This window comes from Ischnura elegans, chromosome 8 (assembly GCF_921293095.1).
Source record: "Ischnura elegans chromosome 8, ioIscEleg1.1, whole genome shotgun sequence".
Classification (NCBI taxonomy): domain Eukaryota; kingdom Metazoa; phylum Arthropoda; class Insecta; order Odonata; family Coenagrionidae; genus Ischnura; species Ischnura elegans.
Genome location: NC_060253.1, coordinates 17,077,050 through 17,103,261, shown reverse-complemented (window position 1 = coordinate 17,103,261; position 26,212 = coordinate 17,077,050). Strand labels below are relative to the sequence as shown.

General features: G+C 37.7%; 1 protein-coding gene and 1 long non-coding RNA gene across 2 annotated transcripts in view; one reads left to right on the top strand and one right to left on the bottom strand.

Moving 5' to 3' along the window:
- Nucleotides 1-26,212, top strand: part of LOC124163345 (GTP-binding protein GEM) — a 70,862-nt gene that overhangs the window by 32,686 nt on the left and 11,964 nt on the right. The window lies entirely within an intron of this gene.
- On the bottom strand, nucleotides 15,143-15,864 carry LOC124163346. Its single transcript, XR_006865754.1, has 2 exons — nucleotides 15,791-15,864; nucleotides 15,143-15,452 (listed from the first exon to the last, which is right to left on the bottom strand). It is a non-coding gene; the product is annotated as an uncharacterized LOC124163346 (long non-coding RNA).

The window sequence follows — 26,212 nt, the reverse complement described above, 5'->3', positions numbered from 1 at the left end:
AAACGATACCCATAATCACTCATTTTAGTATTTCAAGTGTTCATAGTGTACATATCCTTCTTTTAAATTTTAATATTGTTAAAGGATACTTATTTTCCTACTTCCCTGTCTAAGAAAGTCTTAATTCAATCTCTTAAAAAAAATAGTATGGAAGGAATTTTCTAATGAGAATTATAAGCAAAATGATATAAAATTTTCTGTATTTTAAGAGTGTGTTAAGACGTAAGGACATAGTTTCTTCATAGGACTTCGGTTAAAAAGATTACGTATGCAGTTAAATATGGTAATGTAATTTTATCGAGAAAAGAATCGCCTGTACCATTTAAGAAAGCTAAACTGCGTATAAGTTTGGCAAAAAGTCAGCTCTTTCATACGTGACCAGGTAATTTAAATTAAAGTTAAAGGGATTATCATGAAAAACGTTCGTTAAATCATGTTTCCTGAACATTATGAAATATCTAGTCTGTATCGCTGCTCTTTCGTGGAATACTATAAATCCCCGGGAGGATTTTGGGGAACGAAGATACATCTATTTTTACTGAGAATACTTGAAACTCTAAAAACAAAGCAAAATGTTGACTAAAGTGGATTTAAGAAACCATTAGTTATACTCGTATGAAATGACCGGAAGTAATAAGTGTTGGACGGAGTGAGTTATATTCCACCATTTCCCTGTGAATGCAAAATATTAGTTTTCTCGGGGGGTAAAAATAACTGGTACAAGATAAATCACTACACTCTTCTACATTTAATAATGGACGAATAAACATATTTACTGCCGCGCGCAGCATTTGTAAATAATTTAAACTATACGAGTTGAGGTATCGAATTTTAAAGTCCTTCTTTTCGGTGCACATATTTAAAAAAAAATAGGCTTCGAGTTTCAGAAGACATTACAATTAGTGGTAACTGATTGATACACGGTGTAAACGTATTAAACATTTTTAATTAAGTAATATTAAGAATAATGAAGTGTATTGATGTACTTAAATTCTAATTTTTACTATTTTTGAGGCCAGAAATACATCTTCCTGCAGACTTTCCTCTTTAAACATACAAAGAAACGTATAATGGTTATGAATGACTTATTTTAAAATCTCCCTTGTCAAGTGATTCGTACCCGTTTCTCTTCGTACCATTTTTTTTCTAAGTCCGTCTCCCAAGGAGAAAGGGAGATCCTTTTCAAATAAACAAGCTCCTTTCCTTCAGAGCGAACCTGGCCACTTTTATCAGTCACTACTTACCGCCGCGCCATGCGGCGGGAGCCGAAAATAATAATCCGCGCCGAAAACTTCCGCCGTTGCCCCTCGCAACCGACCACGCCCCCTTTTCCAGCTCTTAAGAAGAGACCGCGACCTTCCCTCCCATTCTATTTACAGTTCACCCGTTTATTTACTCGAAGCTTCCTCCAATTCTCTTTAACGACGCTCTTCCTCCATATAGTAAACCGCCCGAGACCTAGCAACGCAATTGCCAAAATGCCTTTGTTCTCATGCCGCAACGCTTCTTTGTTCTTTTGTTTATTTTCATCGGGCATATTTTTTTACCCACGCTGAATCACTTTAGAGATACGTAAACAGGTTTCAGTGGTAAGTTCGTCTAATTTTCTACACGCTCCGAGGTAAGAAATACCAAATATATGACTGTTTCCCATTGGATTTTTCACTAAAATTAATCACTAAAAAATATAATGCACAGCATTTGTTAAATGTGGCCATTCGTAATATTTACCAACACAACATGAAACTGTGCTGTAATGGTAAAAATTGAAATTTCTTTTCGTGCAAACTTCATTTCCTTGACGGAGTATTTAAACGGAAAAATGAGTATTTTTAGTAACTGTTTGATGTCTGGCGATAAAAATTTCAGTGGTGTAGCATACCCTATCTTCCTTCGCAACCTCTTGATTTAATGCTAATGCTTTTTGTAGCTCTATTATTATATTTATTCCACTTACTGTAAGTATTGGAGGACTTCTCCAAAAATGAACTAGCAATAATTATTTACCCATATAAAAATTCTAAAATAATTATTATTTCTTATTATTACTCGTATAGTTAATCTAACGTAATTACAATATCTCTTAAAATTCACTTGGTTTTGTTTAATTAGCTGCGAAATGTAGGTGTTGTACCCGTGTATGATTCTTTCCATATGGCCCTGAAGATGGTATTCATCAAATCCCGAAATATTGGCAAGGAATGATTTTTAAATAACCCAAACTGACAACCTACACTCGATATTTTTTATGGATATAATTTACGTAACGTCATTACATATTTTATTTTCATCGCTCTTCACCACGTTTCTAATGCATCCATTCTAGGAGTATTTGCTTCTGTCAGATTCAACTCTTCTGCCTTATAGTAGGTATATATAGCAGCTTCTGCGTTATACCTTTGAGCTCTCTTCTGACTGATTTTCACCTTTCAATATCAATATGCATTTCATAAATAAAGACAAGCCTCCTCATGCCTAGGACACTTCAGAATGCTATTCTTCTTTTGCGGCGTAAAAACTCTTTTTCCCTCTTACCCTCGGATGAGATGGGAAGGCAGATGAGCGATGGCACGAGGTAGCGTTTGCAATTCTATTCTGGAGACGAGGGAGCGGTTCCCGGTTGTCAGCAGATTAATGAAAAATTCTCGCCTCTTTGCTGACGTGGAAGCGGAAAACGGGTAAATGGAGGAGAATATGGGAGGGGAAAGTAAAATATTCAATGCTGAAGTTACGCATCCATCTTGGAGAGGAAGCAGCGGGGTTGCAATATGGAGGGCTGAAAAACATATCGTAGTAAGTCAATTTTTGTTGATTTTGAGATATCCATGGCAACCGAGTCCAAAATAGTCCATCTATAAATACGCTGATGAAATTCATAGTTACAATTGGGACCGCCAGTTAGCAGCACATACTGGGAGATGTTTGAATTAATAACTGAAAATGCGATTGTATACGACTGTATACAGCGTGCAGAAGGGCCTCGGGGTGAACCATTTGGTCACCTTGATAATGATTATATTGTACTTGAAACCCAGGGTTGGAATAGTTAAGTTTTGTGGAATAATACGAAGTGATTTATTTGGCACTAAGTTTTGTGGAACATTGCTGATGTGGTTTATTTTCCATCAAGTGAAGCCAGAAAACTTTATATATATACGGAACAACTTAAACTCTGTTTTCCACAGATTTCTTATTAAATCACGGCCATGGTTTCCACGGTTAACGTCATATTCGTGACGTCAGAAGACGATGTTTACTGTTGAACCCATGTTCGTGATTTAATTAAAATTCTGTGTAAAAATAAAAAGTTTAAGTTATTCATTCAAAACCTTAAGGCATTCACCATGAAGACGATGGCAGACTTCGCCCTCGAAACTTCGGTGCAGAAAAACCCTTGGACCCGGCTGAAAACCCGAGAACTCTTCCTCCAACCTTAAGGCAAATTCCACAAATTATAATCGCCAGAAGCAGACAATATACTGGCAGCCCTAAGCTCACTTCCAACCTCTTTGCCAATTATTATTTAATTGGTGAAAGCATTTGATTTCTTAATGTCACCAATATGATAAAATAAAATCACTTTGTACTTTCCACAAAATTTTTAATGTTTGGCGACCTTTTTCGGCTGGTTCTACGTCATTTTCAAACCAGACTGCCATCTCCAAACAAGTCAAAGTTCGTTTTTATACTGCAAGGTGAAGGAGAGGAAAGGAGGTCGAGTGAAGGTTGGTGGTTTGAGTGGTGAAGGTCACGTACTATTGGGATTCGGGTGTGAAATTAGGAGGTATTGATGGGGGGGGGGGAGGTTAACACAGAGGAAGGGTGACAATTGGGGAGGCACAATGTCATTGAGCAATTTAGTAGCACAAAGTTGCAATATAAAATGAACTTTGGCTTGTTTGGAGATGGCAGTCTAACTTGAAAATGATGTAGAACACCGCGAAAAAGGTCGCAAAACATTAAAAATTGTGTGGAAACTACAAAGTGATTTTATTTTATTTTATTTTATTCTTTTCTATTTTATATTAGGTTACTTTATTTTATTTTATCATGTATAATTTCCACAAAGTTAATGCACCAACCATCAACTTCATTACTCCAATATGTTTCTAAGCTCTCCATATAATGTGTGGTATCATTTTAGTTGTTTATTCCCAATAAATGTTGCGAATAGAAATGGACGGTACAGATTTTGACTTAAATATGTCCGGAGAGAAAAGTTTTTCCATAAATACGGCGTTTTTGTACTACTCGCGATGAAATAAGTTTCTGTGTAAGTCACTGTATTTTAGGCACATCAGCAAAATTATATTCACAAAGCATTGCTGTATATATGCAGCTCATTCAAGTCTCATTGAGCCCATCATATGTTCCTTAACTGACGCGAAGTATTCGTCAGTGAAGCCAATCTTATGTAAGAAATTTCCAAGAACTATCATTTCTTTCTGCTCTATAATCGATTTTGAGAAGTTATACGAAGGAGAAAGTGTCGACAGTGTCTGTTCTCCTGTCATCGAGAAGATAAGATGAGACAATAGCGGAGGCATCTGAGGTGTGTCTCCTGAAAATAATGAAAAAAGTTCGATTGAACCAAAAGAAAGATGAAGAAGCTGGTAATGATGGTCCGTGAAACAAGTTTCTTTGCAGGATAAGACAGTTGTCTAAATGATCATCGATTAAAACAATTTCCAGACACATGATACCGTCATCCCCATACTACCACTTCAATTATTCTTTAAGCTGCTGGTCAAATACGATGATGTTACATCCGGTTAGTTCGGCTTTTTTCTAGCTAATAAGTTTTTGGCCCATCGCTTCCTATTCAAAGGGGATTTAAAGAAAACTCAACTCGATGCGATCTCTTTTTCTATTTCTTAAGGTGATTTGTACGGATATTTCCAAATTTGGTCACCAATAGTAACGAAAGAACGATTGTGTTGCATTTGGTTGCAATTGGTTCTATTGTATTTGTAAATCTACTTTAAATGCTTTTGCCAATATGATCCGGGGATATTTTCCCTGCTTTTAACACCTGCTTGTATAGACAACACTACAAAAAGAATACATCATTTTTGTGCTGCACTCGACAAGATTAAAAAGTTGTATATTTTATTCTAGAAAATATTGGAATGTAAAAACAAAGAAATCTACATCGATTAATTCAGAATTTCTTCTAGCATTTGCTTCGAATCAATAATGACACGCTGGTTTTTTGCGACAAATGTAAATGTTTTCGTAAAACTTCATACATCTCTCGTTCAACATCTTGAATGTGTTTGAAAAAATTTTGAGAGCAAGGACGTAGAAAGTCACCGTACATGAGTACCTTATAACACTCATCGTCGCCATAGGCTAACAATCATAAGATTGGTTTAACGCAGCTCTCCATTCCGCTCTCCTATCCACTAGCCTGTTCATAGAGACGTATTTCTTTTCTTTTACATCCTTTATAAACTATTTAACTCCTCCTAATCCTATTCAACTCATTCGGGGCCGTTTTACATGTCCTGCTACGATTTTTTCACCAAGAATTGGCTACCTAAAATTATAACACTTGACGTGTATGTTATAAATGCTGTTGAAAACCCTCTTCCAAGTTGTCATGGAAAAATAACCAAGAATGGGTGGTTGTTTATGTTGGGGAGAGGAAGAAGGGACACGGAGATTGATATAATCTTTTGTACGAAAGATAAAGAGGAAGAATAAATAAGTTAAAGAAAAAGAGTAAGTAGTGATACGTTAGTTAATTCTATCGCTACAATACGACACATTACAACCAATAATTCCTTCAAATTTTAATGGTAAATGCCTCTCGGCACCACGTGTAGGTATGGCGGCACTTGATGCCGTCCAAATGCCGAAACTAGAAAGGACCGCTAAAACTATTCATTGTGCTTAAATAAGATCAAAAAATGAAATGATTCAGCTATGGTCTTCAAATGAGTTTGGCCAATCCTCGTTCACTTAGAGCAATTATTGTGAATGTCATTAGTCAGAAATATGACTTCTTCTCAGGGGGACGACAGTGAGTAATAACGAGAAGGTCGACATAAGACGCGTTTCCTCCAGATAGATTTTCTCACTTTACTCCACTACCTTCCAAGATGTAGAGGTGGTTTGGAGAAGAAATTGGATGGTATCCCAGGGGAAATAACGAGCGAATTTCGCTTTCTGGAATTCAATAATATACCTCTATCATCGGCTGAGGATTTATTGAGTGAAAATTGAGAGGAGGCGAAAATGGAAAAGCGTGAGCCTAATATATTTACCATCGCTGGTAAGGATTAAAGGAAAAGTTTAGTTCTATCCTATGATAACTATTAGAAATCTTAAAACACTGCATGTAAAAAAGTAACTTTGTAAGCAGACACGAGCACGCGTGCAAAGTTAAATAAACCTACACACGTGTGCAAAGATAAAAATAAGGTTGAATTTCGCCATGAAAACATATTTGGCTCAGCCGGGATACTGGATCTTCCAATTACCGTTCTGGCAATTATACCACCAAGTCTTCTTCTTAGTAGAGTAAACTTCATGGTGGGTTTTACCGACCAAGGTTTTGAAGACAAAACTCCACGCTATGGCAAATGGAACGGAGGTCGTGCTTACTAAGCCGCTGTCGGAGAAATAAGCCCTGCTTTGTCGCTATTCGGCGATGACGAATTTTATTTTTTGGCTTAGCCGATTGCAAGTGAAACGAAACGAAACGTTGCCATCCTTGGTTGTATTTAATTAAGTTGATGTTAAAGTTTAGGCAAAATAAATCCCCAAAAGGGACTCGCTACTGAACACGAGTACATCGCTTCAAAACACAAAAAGGACTGCCCCCGTCTTGAATAGTACATGCGGTACTAAAAAGAAAACAAAAGAGTATCAAAAAAAGCAACTCTCATTAGTTCACTACCACTCCGTGGTGTGGTTAGTGTGCAGTGCACTTAAACTTCAACAGTTGAAGAATTATGTCTTTCTGCGCCGCATCCCATATGCTCGATGGATATTCAAGGTGCGGTCGGACGAGTTCGAAATGGCACCTTTCTTTTACTTTCTCATTCGAAAATCTTCCCACAATACGCTTGACGAATCCTAGCTTCTTCAGTTCTCTGCCGCAAACATGTTTTACATGTGCCCCACGTTAGGTTCTAGGTTAACGTAACTCCAAGTTACTTCCTTTCGCCTGTGGCCTTCATGTTGGCATCACCCACAATGTAAACATGGGGAAAGTCGGACGACTTTCGTAAGAAATGTACCGCCGCACATTTGCTCATTTTAAGTTCTGTTCCCCACTCTTTCCTCCACGCATGAACGTTGTTTCACTCCAATGATAGAATTTTAAAGTTATAATGATCACTAATTTCGTGATAGTTGACAGCGTCGTCAGAAAAAAATAAAAAAAGCATCTTTCACTGAGTCGAAGTGAAAAATTGTAATTGACTGAAGGAGTCATAAATTATAAACTGAGCTCCGAGGTAGAAAATTCTATCGGAACGTAAACTATACACAATTCAAATATTGGCAAAACTCCAGGGAGAACTTACTCAATAATATAAGCAAGTGATTAAGAAAAATATTAAAATAATTTTCACAGACTTCCACAGAGTCCACGATCGAATTTGTCTATAGTAATTGTAAATTCTTGCGTCACGCTGAATAGTAACTCTGGGCATAAAATATAAAAAATAAGCTTTATGTAAAATGGCTCTTGAATGTAACCCTCGATCGGTCAATAATTCAAAATTTGAGGGTAAAAATTTACTTAATATTTAAGCATAATCATAACTACATAAAGGACAGTGCATATTAGTTTGAACATAGTAATTATAAAATTAAGGACAGTACATGTTAGTATATTTGTAAAATGTTGAACAATTATTAAATAATGCAATTTATCTTCCGAGAAACAACCTATTTTGGCTAATTAATTGATTACTATTCTCGAGAAAGAAATACAAAAGAGACTTCATAATAAACATAAGACAGAATGTTGAGGGCGTCCGCATGTCCATAAACAATGAAATACATAAAACTACCAATGATTCATCTGCTCATTGCCATGTTAAAAATCGTGAAGCATCAAAGTAGATCATGAAAACTCCAAGAGATACCCGAAATTCAAAGAAATAATGGTGATCCTTAATGCAAATCAAGTTGAACGATATACATTGGACAATAAAAGTTTAATGCGAGGATAAGTTGCCATTGTAGTGAAGTATACAAAAAGGTATATCTTTTTATGTTTATACTATCTAGATCATAAGTAAAAACAAGTTAGTTGCACTCTACGCCGTAGCCACAGAAAGTGAAGGCTTACCCCGTTAATCGATATTCAATCTCTCGAAGCCCGGATTGCAGAGGATATCCTCTCCGTTGGGATTATTGGAAATGGGATGAATCCGATGTAAACCCCATCGAGTGAGATTTTCGAATCGAAAACGGATGAAAAGAGATAGATATCCTGCGTTACATAAATGTGGCAGACCTTTTTAATTCCCCCAGGGATGATTTTTGGCTTCGATTTCTTTGAAGGAGCGTTTCAAACCGACTTGAAAAGCAGTATCCTTAAAGACTTGATGGCATTATGGTCAATTTTGACCTCACGAAGATTTTTCTACGCTTCGCAAGTTTTATTAACCGGTGTGGAATTCTGGGATATACATGTCTTTTTCTATTAAAAATAAATGTGAAAATTTTCATTACTGATGGTTGAATGCATAAGGCGCAGTTTTCATATTCACCTTTAAAGAAGAAAACTTCTATCGATTCTACACTACACGACTATAGTATTTATTATCATAATTTTGAAATATTTGCCTTTACCAGGATTCGAACCCGGATTCCCCGACCTTCAGTCGAATGCTTTAGCCAGTTCAGCTGCCGAGTCGTCATTCTTCTTCCTGGAAATTTGAGGACTTTACCAGACACATCAGGGCCTACGTAGCTTAATTGGCTAAAGCACTCTACCGGAAATTGGGGGATCCGGGTTCAAATCCTAGTCAGAGCGAATGATTTTTTCTCTGTGGATTTTTCGCACCATTCATATACCTATTTTACTGTCCAAAGACATTCATATTCTAGCTGTGATTGTGACCAATTGGGTAATTTCCTTCATGAAAGAAAACGAAAGGCATTGATAGTGATTCGTTACCCACCATTAGTGTATTCATAATATTCATATTATTTGGTTTTAGAAATACCGGTTTAGACGAATGGTAATGGTTAATTTTAACTCCATTTGAAAAAGGCCAGATTGGTTTCCATGCGATGCCACTCCACGTGACGTCACAGGGACCTAGTTTCTATACGAGTAGATAGGAGTTTTACATCGTCTGAGATTACCTCACACAGAGCTCAGGGAAACATGTCTTAATAATCACATATTAAAACTGGCTAAGGTTGGAAAGTTTTCCTCGTTTGATGAGGTATTAATAATCCTTATTTAAGCCAAGCGCTACCAGCTAGCATGGTATTCTGCTACCTGCTAGCACCCTCGTCGTATCAGCGCTCAGAGCCTCATCCCAAGGTCACCTCAGTTGCGGCAGCGGGAATCAGAAACGACGTCACACGGGAGATTTCCTGGCATTCATACTTACCCGTCGCGTTTTCGCGCGCTTGAAAATTTTCACTTTTCATTTAATCGCGAAAAATAGATATCGTCGTTTAAAAATCTAAAAGCGTGAAATACGTACTCCAGAAGTAATAATCTTTCGATTTAGGCAATAAAAAAATAATAGGGAACCACCCTATTATATTACCATATTGATCTAGCATTGCCTTAAGATCCAAGATAATTTTTTTGGCAATTTCCTGAGTATATATACAGGGTGAAGAAAAATTGTCTCGAAATTTTCGTAAAAGCCAGTATGAACCGAAATTATTTTTTATGTTTAGGTCGTAATCGCACCATTTTTAAACCACGGAAATATTGAGTCTAAAGCCTGAATCACACGATCATTTTTTTCGTCGCGAAAGTACTCACTATCGCGATCACTCTTCCCGTCGCGAAAAGCGATCGCTCTAGTGATCATTTTTCTGAATCACACGGTCACTCCCGCCGTCGCTTTTCGCATCATTTCCGATATCACAGCTCATTTTCATAGGACCCGCATAACGAAAATATACATTATTATTACAATATGTTTTTCTATGTCATTCCGACGATTGACAAACGTTGCGCTGCAATCGCTCCATACGGGTATGCGTTCCGATTGGCTGATATGGGGTTTTAGTGACGGTTTTAGCGACCGGACTAGTGATGAAAAATAGCGATGGGAACCCTCATCGCGATCGCGAATGCGGAAAACAATTGCCTGCGACGATCATTTCGCTTAGTGATCGCGATAGTGATCACTTTCGCGACGAAAAAAAATGATCGTGTGATTCAGGCTTAACGCTCCGATTGGCCGCGAGTTTACCCTGTTGCCGGTTGCTCTGGACAACTAATGACACCGAATGTTTTGCCTACCATACATCGCGATACACACAAGCATTTTTTAATAGAACCCTCGATTTTTTCTATTTGTAAACCTTTTTGTTCAAATTTCTATTTTTGTGAAAAAGTCGAGATTTTTATTCCAAATAAAAATCGATTTCTCGGATAATCGAGTTCGGCCGATATTTTTCATCACTAATATTGATAGTACATCGTTATCAACCAAAAAAAGATGTTTTTCGCATTAAATAGTTTCCCATTTATGTGTACGGCTGTAGTTACCAAGAATTATTTCTGCCTTTAACGAGTATTTTAAGCTAAAATGAAATGAGCGCCGTGTTTTTTTTATCTAACATATGGTAGTAGAGTTATGCATTAACCATAATTTCTAGGAAAGCATAGACGAGGCCTTTTAACAGCTGTGGGTACGTCCCTGCGGCCGCTATGACTGGGAGAAGTTGCCAAAATGTTTCTCGGGAACTTGGCTACAAGTTTGGCGGGAGAATGTATAAACTTACGTTAAAGAGCCATTCGGGCGTCATAAAGTTCCACCGATGGATTTAAATTAATTACGAACTTCTCGACCACCAGGCGGCGTGCAGGTGGGCCAACCCAAAATGATGTCGGCTGCTTGAGAGCGGACACGGCCGAATTTATTTGGCAACCGCGCCGGCGAAGGTGATGTCACTCTTTGTATTAATTTTCACAAAGAAAATTCTCTTTAATAACTTCTTCCGCTAGGCTGCCTTTTGGTCCATTATACTTCCTTCTTTCAGACTCGCACCAGTCCTAAACTGCGTTAATTCAATTCCGCGATTTCGTCTTATTTTTTAAGTAAGGACTAATCTTAAACCTGGTATTGCAATCGGCCCTTTATGTTTTAATACGAAAGTGCATTGGTGCGTAATTCCTATGCAAAAATTAATTTTAAAAGTGTAACATAGGAGTGAAAAGGCAAATTAATCCACGATTTTTCATTAATTAAGGTACGTGTAATTTAGTACTGCTCAAATGTGTTTTTCATATCGCTTATCATATGTATGTAATTCTATTTTTTTCACATCGCTCGTACTGACTGTCCGCATTTTCCACAATCCCACGAAAATGTGTTATGTTCTGAGGGAGAATATCACGAAACGTTCGAAAATTACAATATGTTCGAAACGTCGGCTAATTGAATGATGAACGCCAATGTCTAGGGAAAAGGAGATAGCAAGGATGAGAATGGAAGAGCGCGAATAAAACATATATTAATCGGGTAAAGAAGGACAAGAAAGAGAAGAAATATGCAAATGTGAAAATATTAGCAGACAGGATAATTTGATGGGAGTGCTGCGTCAAGCCAATCTTAGGATTTTTTACCACTGATGACTCTGATTACGTAAAATTTCTCGTTCCCCTTCTTTTTTCATTAAATTCGATCAAAAATTCCATGAGGGAAACATCATACTAGAAGACAAGCAGCAAAAAAGTTATTTCTATTCCCAATCAGGCGGCCCTAAATAACAATAAAGTCGAATTTTATCCACGAGTGTAAGTGGCGCCACTCGGTTCGTTTTGAAAGTTTGTTGACCCATGCATCATTCATGTAGAGCTATCCATCGCCTTTTGGGAATTCGGAGGGGTTTCACTTTCGTTGGAAATGATGTTTAAGACTCTATCCGTTGAAATAAAATTAGCTGAGGATGAGTCGGGAAAATTTTCGCACTCTCCCCAAAGAAGGCGATCATTATGCGCCAGCAGATCTGCCAGCCGTCAGTTCGTCCACGATCCAGCAATCAGTGCGGGACTATGATTGATGGCCACGAAATTCCTCCGGTGGTGAGCGACAACCATTTTTAAGGGTGCCATTAATCTCCGAAATTGGCCTTCTGAAACGAAAACGTCATTGGGGTGAAACGAATTCTTTCGACAACGAATTACGACCCTTGATTGTCATCCTGTAGCACATGCTATATAAATGTTTCTGTGTGCATAAGTGTTGCCGACGTTCAGGCGTACGTTTTAGACATATCTGGACTGGAGCTGCAAAATTTCTACGAAGTTTCCACAGGGAAAAAATCATTCGCCTTTGTGCAATTGCGGGTGATATATGTATACACACTATATACACTAGTTCATTCATTCACACGACGCCTTAAGCGTAAACATTCAAATAAATATAAGTGATTGATCGAACTACGGCCGTTAAACAGTTGAAAGAAAATTAATTCCCCAGGGCCTTAAGCCTCTTTCACACTATTCGAGATGTCATGAACAAGGAACGTTGAACAAGTCGTCTTGAACGCTAAATGAAGATTCAAGACCATTCGAGACGGTCTTTCAAGAGTGATTGTTCAACACACATTGAATCGAGTTGAACGTTCTTTCAGACTGTTCCAGAAAGCTTGAATTGACTTGAATACCGATAGTCAACATGATCGACAAAGGAAAAACGTATAGCGTTCTATTCTCTGATAAAGCGCGTAGAAACCCGTACTCATAACAACGTTTTGATATCATCATTTGATACATCATTACAATTATTAAATCTGGTTTTGCGTCCGACGATGGATAATGACAACGCAAATATAGCAAGAGTGGCATTTTGCGTAGGAGTGGTGGCAGCAGTACTGCAAGGTCGGAGGAGAAATCGTCGAAGGCTTTGGTCAAGAGAATGGCTAAGCCGGAGGTATGCCGCTGGTAGCATGAGCTTGCTGTACCGGGAATTGGAAACGGAGGATCCGGAATCTTTCACCAACTTCCTCCGGATGGATAACAACAATTTTAGAGAGTTACTGGAGTTGGTGTCGCCTCTCATATCTAAAAGAGACACAATTTTACGGGAATGTATCTCGGCAAAACATAGGTTGGCGGTGACTCTGAGATTTTTAGCCACTGGGGAGTCTTACAAAAGTCTACAGTACTCCACGAGGATTGCTCACAATACTATTTCTCTCTTTGTACCTCAAGTATGCAGAGCTATTTATGAAGTTCTGAAAGAGAATTTCTTGAAGGTAAGTTGTTTGAAACGAGCTAATTAGATAAAATTTGTACAATATACTCCATTTAATATGAACATAAGTATAGCATTCCTCGATTTGAATTTTTAATGTATTATCTTTCATTTCAGATGCCGAGAAGTGTTGATGAATGGGAGGAAATAGCTAGGGAATTTCAGGAAAAATGGAATTTTCCCAATTGCATTGGTGCTCTTGATGGGAAGCATATACATTTTAGATCCTCAAGAGCAGACGGGTCTTTCTATTTCAATTATAAAGGCTCACACAGTATTGTGCTCTTAGCATTAGTAGATGCCAGATATAAATTTTTATACATCGATGTCGGGGTGAATGGTAGAGTGAGTGATGGCGGTGTTTTTCGTGAGAGCACCCTTGCTGAGGCATTGCGCCAAAATTCTTTGCATATACCCCCGAACATAGCTTTGCCTGGCCGTGTACTCGGTGTCCCTCATGTGATTGTGGCAGATGATGCTTTTCCTCTGCAACATAACATAATGAAACCATATCCAGATAGGGGACTGAGTTTGCAGAAGAGAAATTTTAATTATCGCCTTAGCCGGGCAAGGCGGACATCAGAGAATGCTTTCGGTATTTTAGCAAACCGCTTCAGAATACTATTAAACTGTATCAATCTCTCTGTTGAAAAAGTGGAAATTGTGACACTAGCCTGTATAGTACTACACAACTTTTTGAGATCAAAGAAGGACGCTAATTACTTGCCTCAAGGTCTGGTAGATAGAGTGATGAGTGATGGAAGGGTAATTCCTGGAGTGTGGAGGGAGGGCCCAATACTTGACGGTCAATTGGTAAGACAGGGCGGAAATAGGCACAATAACGATGCGAGAGCTATTAGGGATGAATTTTGCGAATATTTTGTGACTGATGGAATACTACCATTGGGGAATGGCATGTAGGTTGTGGTAGTGCTAATGAATTCCTCTATTTCATTCCCCCTTTTGTTATTGGTGATTTTTGTGGTAGTAAAGATTGTAATATTTCTGCAGCTCTATGAAAAATTATTCCACTTTTTATTTGTGTTATTGGCTTTATTGATGACTCACAACCTTCTTGCGCTATAAAGCTTTTTATATTTGAACCAAATCAAGACTTTTTTGTGTGATAGTGGCCTACTGTGCCATAATGAACCAATATTAAAAAATCTATGATGATGGTTTATCTACCTATGGTTAATAAATAGGAAATTGCTGGAATGAATCGTGTTAAGAAGGAGAGCACTCATTTGCGTCCTTGCATCGCATGGAAATAGAAGGACTATTGGCTAAAATGCTATAAGTTAAGATTCAGAAACCAAAGTTTATTCCAGAACTTCTTCAAATTAAGTTAGTTTGCAAACTTGTCAGAAATTGAATAATAATAATAATAATCGAACAACTAATATAGCTTACGTACTACCTGATTTTATACGATTACTTGGTATGATAGTAGAAACAAATTCTTAAATCATGCAATATACTCAAGATTTTTTAACTAATAGCCATTGAGGGTTGAAGAAATGACCATACAACAGTGATTCCACCAAGCAAATTATATAATTAACAATTATTTTACAATCAAATTCAATGTAACAAAATGTAAATTAAAATTATAAAATAAAAAACATACAAAAATAGTTAACTTTCATTCTCATCATCTTTAGCTTTCATTACTATATCAAAAATTTTCTGCATTGCAGCTTTCTGTTTTTTTTCGTCACTAATATCGGCAATTTCTTGCCCTACAAATAGGCCGAAATTTTCAAATTTTGTGTTTTTCCGCAGTGTCCCTTGCTCAAGGGCTGACGAAGCCTTTGAGAGGAAGGTAGTTATGTCTGCTTCCTCAGTCCTTCTCCTCTTGGGGGTCGGTACTCCTCTTGATGACCCGCTTCTTGAGGAGATGTTGCAGTGGTCAGCGCTGGCAGAGGTGGACTCTTCACTGAGTAAGGGGACTGGGATGGTACCAATTTCATGCTGCTCTTCTGCCGTGACATCTGATAACTCTCCTGATTGTATTTCAATGGGCGTTTCCTACAGACAAAAAAATTAATGTAATGTTCAGAAGTGCAAAGAAGTCCCTTCGTGAATTCAAGTGTAGCTAAAACATAAATATCGCAGAAGTAACTGCGTGAAAGTGGGCACTCAACGTAAGATCACAAATTTCCGTAAACAGTAAACCAAAATAGATGATCAACAATCGTAAATAACGGAGTCAATGGACGATCTCAAACAATAGACTCGTTCCAAACATGCCCCTTGAATTTGACTTTTCATGTTATTACTTCATGCCAGAAGCAAACAATGCACATTCCAGCAAAACAAATTATTCGTAATAAAGACGAATTTATTTGCAAGTGTCATCGGCATACCTTGTTAAGCTCCACGGGATCCAAGTTTGATACGCTCTTCCTGGGTGCCGTATGCCTTTCAAGGAAACTTAAAATGTTGTAGCACCACAATTTTGGCCTTACAACCTCTTCCACTCCTGCTCCACTCTTCTTCGACCTGATTAATTTGTTTTTTTCAGCCATGTATTGTGTGCGGAGGCCATTTATCTTCGTTTTCACGTCCTCCGATGTGGTACCAGGTCGAAACTGTTGGGAGTATCGAGTACACATATATTTTAAAAGACCATATCGGCGGTAACCACAAAATAATTCTTTGTAGGATTCATTGAAACCTCGTATTACAAAAAACTCAATATAAAGGCCACTACGGGACCACCACTTATCTAAATAAAAACATATCCAACACCATTTGAACGAAACAAGCCCTAGCTCCAGAAATGTATATTTGTGAATGAAATTATAATTTTAAGGAAATAAACGTACAAAATATTATCACGACAATTATCGAAGCATTCCGATATCACATATAATATATACGTAATATATATTTATATAAATATTGCATTAGTTAATATCTTCACGAGGTAGGTATAGGTCAAGGTTAACCAAAACAATTATAATTATAATTTTACTTACAGGCAACAAATTAGTGGCTATGTCTTGCAGCGCCGAACTTCTCTTCTGCTTCAAGTGGTAATCTGGGGAGCTTACTTCGTACAAACACCTTTTTTCCTCGTAAAAACTAATGAGGGCTTCCACAGCGTTCCTCTCCCAAACGGCCATGATGTCAATAGTTATCTCCAAGGTCGCGTTGGCAAGTGTATCGTTCACTGATTGGTCGAAACGCTTCAATACCATTCGAGATTCAATAGAAATTAGAACCGTTCAAGACAAGACGAATTTGATGGAAACGAAGTGATTCAAGAGCTTTCAAGACCAAATGTCCGCAGTCATGCGTAGCCACCGAGAGACAAGGCCTGAGCAACCAGCCGTGACGTCACGACGAGAAGGGTTAGATTATTGCCACTCGTCGTTCGCTTGAACGATCGCAACTGGAGTGAACATAATTCTTTCTAATTATCGCATTTACTTTACAACGTTAAAATATTTACCACAAATATTTCAGGTTTACTTTATTCAGCTCTTAACGTCCTTATATATTTACGATTGCAAACTAAACCACCGAAAGTAAGCAAACGCAATGCTCGAACTTCTTGTTCAGTAACACATTTTTGCTGCGGGGAATCCTTTGAAAAGCAACAGCTCATTAGTTTTCTCCAATTATATGATAAATTATTCCACGAGACGTTAATTAATACGTTTTAAAATCTGATCGGAATGAAGTAGCTGGCAAAGGCTTTAACCAAAATTCTTAGTATATCACTCCGGTAGCTTTAGACATCTCACTTACTTGACGAGCTCCTCTCCGAAATTGATTATCTGGATACCATGGACCTGTTTAAAAATAAAAGTCATAGGGGAGTGGAGGTGATGCATAAATAAGGATGTCAACAGTTGCGTATTAACATGTTTATTATTATCATCAAAACTCAAGTGTAATTGTACACATCGCAGCGGACATTCTCAAATGCGGCTGCACACATTTCCCTGGTACTTTGACTTTTAAGCAGAAGTTGAGAGATAGAGAGAGAGAGAAGAATTGCACTAAATATCTACATATCTGTGGAATAGTCAGGCTTGTTAACAGATTTCAAGGACAGGTGTTCGCCAATAAAGTAATAACAGGGATCACTGTCTGGCATGACAGATTTTCAGTAATCAGAGGCAATGACTAAGGAGTCACTGCTATATCTACCACAAGAGGCAGATCAAAACATTTGGGAGAAAGTCTCACCTCAGATTCCAACATTATAAACATTCTTGCGTAAGCTAAACTTCCCTAGTTTTAAAATTGGAACTTTTTCAAAATTAACACTAACATTGCGTGCCTAGTTTACCACAACAGAGAGCTAAATTCAAGGTATGGGGTTGAGGATAATGTGTTCGGAACAAGTATGCAGTCATGCTTATGAACCACTGTCCAAACATTTCACAAATCAAGAAACTGAACTTTTCTCCAAGATTCACTAAGCTTGAAATAATATTCTGTCGGTCGTATGTCTCCTTCACCGTAATGCTCTCCTCCACCGCCTCTTCCAATGCAGAAAATTCCTTCAACTTTCTTCGTTTGCCTGGGCTCTCCCGTATGCTTGCCTGAGAAGACAGGTAGATGGGGTAATAGGGAAGTTAGGAAGTCGTGACCATTTCAATGGTGCGGAAAGTAATCTCGCTGTCCTCTCATCATACTTCCCTAATTCACGAATTATGCCATGAGGAGCAAAATTCTCTTCACACACACCTGTAAAAGTAATGCAATTCACTATTTAGGTCTCAGTACAACAATCAAATTAAATATTTTACATATTTACGCTCACATAAAAAGTAATCCCTTACTTCCCATTACATGATATTTTGAATGACTATTAATTTATTTTAAAGCATTTTCAATTCTTTAGACTACTCTATTTTTCTATTCTACCCCTCATGCCTTTAATTTTTAACCTTGAGAAAACTGAGGCGTGTATAGGGACATAGGCGGATCCAGGGGGGGGGGGGCACGGGGGCACGTGCCCCCCCCAGATCCTCAAAAATATGCATGATTTTTAATATGGTCCCATTATCATTGCGTTCGTTTTGTATTACGAGGTATCCTTGTGCCCCACCCAGAACAAAATCCTGGATACGGCCTTGCTTGTGCCCCTTCCAGAAAAAAATCCTGGATCCGCCCCTGTATAGGGATACCAATGACTACAATATTTATTACTGAGGCTTCCGCGGTGAGTTATTTGGTGATTGGTTTTCGGGTTCATTCAGCATTGACTCATATTTTGCGGACGACAGTTTCGGGCGCGTTCTAGCTCCCGTCTTCGGGTACAAATGATAATCAATGATAATGTCCAATCATTTGGAACCGAAGACGGGAGCTGGAACACGCCCGAAACTGCCGTCCTCAAAATATGAGACCACGCGGAATGAACCCGAAAAACAATCACCGACAACAAGATTTGTTTAACTATGAATAATCGAGAATTATGGCTTACAGGAATTAATAAGAATTGATTCACCAAATAGGAGTCATGAATAAATAAAATTTGACGAATTGCCCAAATTTTTAACTAGAAAGCAATAACTTTTCTATCGCTGCGATCAATACAATAAGCCTTCCAATAAAAAAAGCTATTAATAAATGCTACTCTAGCCGGTTGGATTTTTTATACCACGGCCGTGCTTCTTTTATTTATAATTAATTAAGTAAGTACTTACTTGAATATTTGGCCAGCTAGACTAAATTTACACTCTTTGACTCCACCAAACAATAAAATTAAAATAATTTACACACTTCCAAGTACAGGAAATCATGGACTGCTGTCAATTAAATTAAAAGAAATTCTATTTTTTTTAAGTAGTAAGTGAATGCCGCTATTCAACTCCTCATCTCTTTAATTATAACCCACAAGATTAATTGTAAATATTTATATTAAATCATGAAAATATTTCATTCACATCAAACGGTGACATAAAAACAAAGATCTTTTATGCACTTGAGTAATTTCACTGTGCTACCTTTACTTATTACCATATTAAGAACCTTTCAGTAATAGCTTAAAGCAATATCAATCTGAATTAAATGATATACTTCGATCCACCGAATGGGATTCATGACTAAATTAAACATGCCGAATTACCTATTTAACAATGAATAACTTTTCCACCACTGCAATCATTGCCAAAAGACTTCCAATAACTAAGGCAGGAACGTTTAATAAATGTTTAATCACTCAGGAGACTTTAAAAGTATCCATCGATTCATGCCCTTCAAATTTAAACTCGGCAATTTCATCGAAATAATAAGTAGGCATCTTTAACAAAACCAAAAATTATTTTGAACACACTTTCATCAATACCTCTATAATTATACGATACGTACCTTATTGTTCTTTGTTGGCTCAAGTTCTTCTCTCATAATGGCACGAATGGATTTTTCTCAACCTTCTGGATCGCTCGGGAAATTGAAAACAGACACCTTGGGCCCCGTCTTGTAATTTCCTCGGCAGTCAGAAACACTGCGGTAGTTAATACTAATTGCACAACTTTTTACACTTTAGTAGAACTTCAGTAACATCCACTGCTACCGTAGAACGAACCACTGCTAAAAACCTCTTTAATTTCTTCAAATTATAGTTTTATTTTCACGTCTCACGCATTGAAGCGACTTCTGTTTACCACTTCGACAATGCCACTATCCTTCCATCAACAACTCCCTAACAACATTTGTAACCCCACTCGTCCTGACGTCACCGACCTTCTCTGCTCGCTTGCGTAGGCCTTGTCTCTCGGTGGCTACGAGTCATGACGATTGACATGACGTCATATAGATTCGATAAAGATTGTTCAACGAGTCTCGAACGTAATTTGACGAGAATTTGACAGTGTGAAACCCCCTTTACTCTTTGGTGGGCAGATGGGGGTGAGAAGTTATAATGCGAACAAGGGGAGTAATGAACGAAGACAAGATAAAAACACTAAGAGATTATATAAACGTGAAACTCACACACGCACCTCGCGGATTTGCTCCAAGGAACAAATGATGGCGTAGGGCACACGCACTCACTCACTCAGGTCTGTGAAGTTCTCGCTCACGACAGTGACCCACTCACACAAAAGAAAAAGACAAAATTACATTTTTAAGAAAAGGACGCTGTCGTGTCGTGAATTGTCGTGAGCGAGAGCTTCACAAACCTGAGTGAGCGAGTGCGTGTGTCCTACGCGGACATTTGTTCCTTGGAGCAAATCCGCGAGGTGCGTGAGTGAGAGCGTGTTTTTCTTAATTTTATTATTTTGTCTTTTTCTTTTGTGTGAGAGGGTCACTGTCGTGAGCGAGAGCTTCACAAACCTGAGTGAGCGAGTGCGTGTGTCCTACGCGGACATTTTTTCCTTGGAGCAAATCCGCGAGGTGCGTGAGTGAGTTTCACGTTTGTATAATCTCTTACAATTGTGTTTTATCTTGTTTTCGTTCATTACTCCCCTTGTTAGCATTATAACTTCTCACCCCCATCTGCCCACCAAAGAGTACGGCCCTGGGGAATTAATTTTCTTTCAATTCAAATAAATTCAGATTTTAAATTTTTACCCTCTGATTTCTGGCTTTTTCCATCTACCACAGCACCGTTGTCCTCGTCCTTTTTCTGTTATATGTTCCTATCCCTTTCTTTTCTTACCTCTGAATATGTATACGTATACATACATTCATACATACATACCGCCACCATGCCTACTCTGTTCCATCACCTAAAAAATCCTACTGTGTGAATAGGAATTCCAAGTTCCAAGTTTCCTACTTCTTTGGATACTATCCTTCCCGTACAACTCTGGGTAGCCTGCTAGTTACTTTTTACTGTCGAACAACTCTGAAGTGAAGGCATTCCTGAACTAGAGTTTCTAAAAAGGCGAACCTTAAACGTTTTTACCAAATTTACGTCTTTTTTCCCAGGCAAAAGAATTATGAAATTTTCATTTTTCTTCTGCGAGGGAAGGATTTTTTTCCTTTTAGATTCGCTTCTGTTTCAAGTTCCCCATAGAAGCTAGAGTCTATATGGATATTAAAAAAAAAACTCTTTCTTTCAGACCAGCTTCCTCCGCAACACTCCCAGCCACAGCGGACCATTGCCCGTTTCCCTAGAATCGAAGAATTCCCATGCGGTTCGGTTGCCACGGAACTTTCTCATTCCCCATCGGCCCGTTTCCCACGAAGTCTGCGTCTCCATCCCTTTCCTCACGGAAAATGGGCTCAAAACATTTTCTCTCCAAAATGAGGAGAATTTCCGATATGTCTGAATTCTGTTTTGCCACTTCCTTATGGATCATCGGACCCACCTCAGACTGAGGTTGACCCTTGACTTCTCAGATTTCGATAAAAATTGGCATTCATGTTTTTCCTCCAGAGATAATAAGCACCATCTGAATGCGTTTTGCAGATGACACTGGATCTGTATAACTAAAAAAACTTGGTGGATTGGCCTTATATTGAAGCATTTAGGTGGTAAATGTAAAACGGATCATCAATCAGCATCTCTTGCTTTTTAATAATATCTAGATTTAATACGTATCATAGTATACACTGTATACATATTATATCTGTATAAAATACATGCAAATGTTTTCTACCACGAAGATAATATCTAGATATTATACGTATTATATCTGCTGGCATTATATGTATTTTATATAGATTAAATATGTATAACTCGTCGTAAATCTGTATATTATATATATCTTATACATGTCTGATGATCCCTGATTACGTCCTAAGGATATTATTTGTATATTTTAAAGATTCTGGTATACATCAAGGACAATGGATCATCAGACATGTATAAAATGTTTACAATATACAGATTTGCAAATCTGTATACCGATGTATTTCGAAATCTTAAAAATATACAGATATAATCCTTTTGGTGCTACTAGGGTAAACACAGATAATTCTTAATCCATTATAAACAAATTTTTCTAGGCAACATCAAAAATGTAGAAATTTTCAGCTCTAATCTGGAAATATCTAAACTACGTATTATTTTGTGGTGTAAATTTTAATGGCGAAATATTTATCCGCCACGGTAATTATGTTTCAGTGCTAAATGTTTAAGTTTTCAAAACGAGAAATCTTGAAATTATATTTCTCCCAGAAATAGCTCTGGGTTGAAAAGGGTTAATTGTGCGTAACAATCGCAGCACTGCCAGCAATGGAAAATTCTCCGCCGGAAGACCAAGTTCACTTTTGATATATCAAGAAGGATTCATGGAAGAGTTGGTTTGATTTACGCGATCATTCCCAGTGGACCGTGCGACGTCAAAACAAAGGCTCTCCACTCTTCTCTTTTTCTGACCAAACACTTCTCTTCAATTATCTTCCCGGGCTTCCATTCATTGCAGATCTTTCATTATGTTATCCATCCACCTTTTCTTCGTTCTCCCTTTTGGTCTTCTCCCCTCCGGAACCATACAATTTGCTAATATAAAACGTGCTTCCTTATTCATACGTTCCACTTGCTCCATCCAAATCAAACTCTTGCTTTTTAATAATCCTACTATCGCATTGTCCCCATAAAGATTTTATAGTTCCAGATTGTGTCGTTTTCTCCACCTCTTAATTTGTCCTTAACTGGACCATACATATTTTCCTAAGCACCTGCCTCTCAAAAACTAGCATTTGGCAGAATAATGGAATAGTAAACAGCATAGAGTCGGCGCCGGGAAAGGAAGAAATGAGAACTGATAAAAATAAGTGCTTTTCTCTGGTTCTTCTCATATTTTTAAATTATTTTTCTTTGATGTGAGAGCTTCATTTAATTTGGTGTTACCTGATAGTAAAAGGTCTTCAAAATTTAACCCCATGTGTTAATTCAGATTCCACAAGTATTGAGGTCCAATTTGTTTCCACCATTTAACTGCCACTACCATTCGTTTGTTATTGTGATATTACTTCTAGTTTCGCAAATATTTTATTGCCTTAATGTGATGGACAACTGTCGAGGATTTCCGCGAAAGTTTGGTCTATATTTGCTCCGATGAGAGGCTTAATATTTATGTTACATTTTGATTTAACTATTTTTACTCATGAATGATGGCTTTTCAGGTTGAAGTTGCATTTTAATCAAAGAAAGTATAATCTTATATATTATTTCTACTGTAGAGATACCTTTTTCTCAACTTATACGCAACCAAACTCTACAAATGAGGTACCAAAATGCACAGTATTTATCAAAGAACATGCGACGGCATATCTTACTTCCTAAATATTGCTATTCTTTCCTAAAATTGGTTTTTAAATAATTTTAAAAAACCGGTAAATATTCCTGACGTTAACGGCGCACAAAATGATACATTTGTTCATTTGCAACAATATCTCGCATTCTTTGAATAACTTTTATCAAAATGCGGCTGATTCCACATTCAAGTCTCCTGTTGATACGTAAGTATGAGTCATCATGTGCGTTTAACAGAGGATAGTGTAATTACTTCCAATATTGTGTTTAAAGAGGTCCTCTGACCTCGATTTGTACATGAAAATTCCAATTAAATTTGTACATAAGACCCTGCCTTTTTTTCTACATTTTAAAATTAGAAACGCGCCTATCCCTCTGTGGACCTGCATTGAAAAGAGCGGGGGAAGCCCGCTGGGAGCGGGCGCAGCACGCTCGTTAGTATTATTTGACACATCCCAACAGAATACAATTCATCCTGAACGTTAGGCTACATAAACATTCTCGAGTAAAACACTTTTGCCGAGTTACAGGCGCGTATTAAATTTCTTTCAACCGATGAATACTTTTTGCTCTCTTATCATCATCATCACTGGTCAACAATTATAAGACTGTTTTGGTGCAGCTCCCCACTCATTTATACTATCAGCTAATCTTTTGACTCATATAACTCTTTTTTCATAACCTGCTCCATGTAAACTCGATTGTTTCTGGCTTTACTTTGTGAAAATCCATTGTAAACCATAAAAAGGTATGGTACTTTTTCACACGATTTATTCAAGACGACCGGTTTCGTCGCAGAGGCGACATCTTCAGGTACAGAAATCGTTATATTAACAGTTATTTTGTTGTTGTTTATCTGGTTGCTATTCCCCTGAAGCTGAGTAACGCTCCAACCCCAACGCAACCCTCCCCTACCAACGCGTAATAGCAACCAGATAAACAACTACAAAATAACTGTTAATGTAACGATTTCTGTTCCTGATGATGTCGCCTCTGCGACGAAACCGATCGTCTTGAATAAATCGTGTGAAAAAGTACCATAACTTTTTATTGTCCTGCTCCATGTATTTTATTCGAGGTCTTCCTTTTCTTTCCTTGCCATTCACTTGCCCCTTGACGATTGTCTTCATCAGGCCATACTCCCTCAAGCCATGCCCGATTTGGTTTTCCCATATTCTTATTAAGGTTTTCACTGGGCTTTTCTTCCATCCGACTCTTGTTAGGACTTCCTCATTACTTACACGGCCGATCTATTTTATGATCAACTGTCTTCTGTAACACCACATTTCGAATGCGTTTATCCATGAGATTTCCATGCCTCACTTCTGTTGAGAAGTAGACTCCGAATTTTAGATTCTGATTATTTTTTCCATACTTCTATTCATGAATATCCCGCTGTGGATAGATCGTTTTTTTAGTAGAATGATTTCTTCGCCTGGGCTATGGTACTGATAATTTTTTCTTTCATCTTCCATCGTCAGTTATTCTTTTCTTCCAGTTATTTTTTCTCTATTTTAACACTTTTTAAGCTATCGACGTAATATAATGACACGTGAAGTCCTTCGATTTTTGCCATGGGCGCTATCCATCTTTTGAAAAATCGTAGTTTGCTATTTTTTTAATAAAGTGGTAAACCTCAAACTCTAACCTCTAAATAAGCAAATAAAAAAAGCAAAATTCATTCTTTAAAATGATACCAAACACCTATTTCTTGAATCAAATGTTGGTTGTTGCTCTTACGTCGGGCGAAATGGATTTGACAGACACTGCGCGAGTGTTTTTTTTTTCTCCGCGCCACTATTAGATCCTTGACGCTCATGGAAACTGTTTATTTGGACACACTCTACGCAGTATTTCCGCTATTCGCATTTTTGCCGTAAGATCAGAGGCGGATTATTTAGCATAATAAAGCCAAATTAAAGCATACTCATCTAAATGACTTAGTGTGATAAAGAATACTGATCTTATGGAATTCGCATGCAAATACGCATTACATGTAATAATACTTAATAGCATAAAGAGCGCGTTACATCAAAAACCTCGCTGGATCGGTTCGGGGCCGTATGATGGCCTGTTAAGGGATCTATGCATAGTACGTAAGACATCATTGAAGTGTTATACTACACTGATAATAGTGCTTTAAACTTTTAAGTTGTACCACTTAGCCATACCAAGAGCTAACTATGTTTTTCGCATGTGTCTCTAACAGGCACATTATCTCTTGAAATCAGCAGTTCAAATATTGTGCCTGACGGAAGGTTAAGAAATAACACTAAAATACGAGCGTGATGAGGTCAGAGGACCTCTTTAAACACAACATTGGAAGTAATTACACTATCCTCTGTTAAACGCACATGATGACTCATACTTACGTATCAACAGGAGACTTGAATGTGGAATCAACCCCATTTTGATAAAAGTTATTTACAGAATGCGAGATATTGTTGCAAATGAACAAATGTATCAGTTTGTGCGCCGTTAACGTCAGGAACATTTACGGTTTTTTTTTGTTTTTTTTAAGTATTTAAAAACCAATTTTAGGAAACAATAGCAATACTTAGGAAGTAAGATATGCCGTCGCATGATCTCTGATAAATTCTGTGCATTTTGGTACCTC